This window comes from Arachis duranensis, chromosome 3 (genome assembly GCF_000817695.3).
Source record: "Arachis duranensis cultivar V14167 chromosome 3, aradu.V14167.gnm2.J7QH, whole genome shotgun sequence".
Lineage (NCBI taxonomy): Eukaryota > Viridiplantae > Streptophyta > Magnoliopsida > Fabales > Fabaceae > Arachis > Arachis duranensis.
The window spans coordinates 97045621-97048232 of record NC_029774.3 but is presented as its reverse complement, the minus strand read 5'-3'; positions in this window follow the sequence as shown (position 1 = coordinate 97048232).

Genomic DNA, 2612 nt, shown 5'->3' with positions numbered 1-2612 from the left:
CTTACTGGCTTTTTCGCACCAGTGAGCTTCCTTTTTGCTGTTTTATCCTGCGAATCCTTCTGTAACTTTGTGAACTCAAGCAATTGCTATTTTACCTTGAAGATAATTGACATAAACCTGTAAAAATCAATTGATTAACAAATAAGCTTTGTAAATGGCTGGGTTGCCTCCCAGCAAGCGCTTCTTTATTGTCTTTAGCTGGACTATTACTGAGCTTTAATCAAGTCTCAGTTTTGAGCATTCTTACTCAAAATTGCTTTCAAGATAATGTTTAACTTTCTGTCCATTAACAATGAAATTTTTGTTAGAATCATTATCCTGAAGCTCCACGTATCCATATGGTGATACACTTGTAATCACATATGGACCTCTCCACCGGGATTTCAATTTTTCGGGGAATAATCTGAGCCTAGAATTAAACAGCATAACTTTCTGCCCTGGCTCAAAGACTCTGGATGACAGTTTCTTATCATTCCATCTTTTTGCTTTCTCTTTGTAAATTTTTGCATTCTCGAAAGCATTGAGTCTGAACTCCTCTAGCTCATTTAACTGGAGCAATCGTTTTTCTCTGGCTAACTTGGCATCAAGGTTTAGGAATCTGGTTGCCCAGTAGGCCTTATGTTCCAGTTCCACTGGCAAGTGACAGGCTTTTTCGTACACAAGCTGGTATGGAGAGGTCCCTATAGGAGTCTTGAATGCTGTTCTGTATGCCCACAGAACATCATCCAAGCTTCTTGCCCAATCCCTTCTACGGTTAATCACAGTCTATTCCAGGATTCTTTTAAGTTCTCTATTAGAGACTTCATCTTGCCTATTTGTCTGTGGATGATATGGAGTGGCCACGCTGTGGCTAACTCCATATCGAACCAAAGCAGAGTAAAGCTGTTTATTGTAGAAATAAGTGCCCCCATCACTGATTAGTACTCAAGGGATACCAAATCTGCTGAAGTTGTGTTTCTGGAGGAATTTCAGCACTGTCTTAGTATCATTAGTGGGTGTTGCAATAGCTTCTACCCATTTGGATACATAATCCACTGCCACCAAAATATAAGTGTTTGAGTATGATGGGGGGAAAGGCCCCATGAAGTCAATACCCAATACATCAAACAATTCAATCTCCAAGATCCCTTGTTGAGGCATGGCATAACTGTGAGGTAGATTACCAGATCTTTTTCAACTGTCACAATTAAGTACAAACACTCGGGAGTCTTTATAGAGAGTAGGTGATGAGCGGATAATTTATACGCTTTTTGGCACTGTTTTTAGTATGCTTTTAGTATGTTTTAGTTAGATTTTATTATATTTTTATTAGTTTTTATTTAAAATTCATTTTTCTGGAATTTACTATGAGTTTGTGTATTTTTCTGTGATTCAGGTATTTTCTGGCTGAAATTGAGGGACTTGAGCAAAAATCTGATTCAGAGGTTGAAAAGGGCTGCAGATGCTGTTGGATTCTGACTTCCCTGTACTCGAAGTGCATTTTATGGGGCTACAGAAACCCAATTGGCGCACTCTCAATTGCGTTGAAAATTAGACATCCAGGGCTTTCCAGCAATATATAATAGTCCAGACTTTGCATAAGATTTGATGGCCCAAACAGGCGTTCCAATTCAGCTTCAGAATTCCCGGCGTTAAACGCCGGAACTGGCACAAAAGTGGGAGTTAAACGCCCAAACTGGCACAAAAGCTGGCGTTTAACTCCATGAAAAGTCTCTACACATGGAAACTTCAATGCTCAGCCCAAGCATACACCAAGTGGGCCCGGAAGTGGATTTTTACATCATTTACTCATTTTTGTAAACCCTAAGCTACTAGTTCTCTATAAATAGGACCTTTTGCTATTGTATTTTCATCTTTGGACTTCTAGTTCTTAGATCATGGGGGCTGGCTTCTCGGCCATGCCTAGACCTTGTTCTTATGTATTTTCAATGATAGAGTTTCTACACACCATAGATTAAGGTGTGGAGCTCTGCTGTACCTCGAGTATTAATGCAATTACTATTGTTCTTCTATTCAATTCAGCTTATTCTTGTTCTAACATATCACTTGTTCCTCAACTTGATGAATGTGATGATCCGTGACACTCATCATCATTCTCACCTATGAACGTGTGCCTGACAACCACCTCCGTTCTACCTTAGATTGAGTGGATATCTCTAGGATTCCTTGATCAGAATCTTTGTGGTATAAGCTAGAATCCATTGGCGGCCATTCTTGAGAATCCGGAAGGTCTAAACCTTGTCTGTGGTATTCTGAGTAGGATTCAGGGATTGAATGACTGTGACGAGCTTCAAACTCGCGATTGTGGGGCGTTAGTGACAGACGCAAAAGAATCACTGGATTCTATTCCGACATGATCGAGAACCTACAGATGAATAGCCGTGCTGTGACAGAGCGCGTTGAACATTTTCACTGAGAGGACGGGACTGTAGCCATTGACAACGGTGATGCCCAACATACAGCTTGCCATGGAAAGGAGTAAGAAGGATTGGATGAAGACAGTAGGAAAGCAGAGAGACGGAAGGGACAAAGCATCTCTGTACGCTTATCTGAAATTCTCACCAATGAATTACATAAGTATCTCTATCTTTATTTTATGTTTTATTTATCTT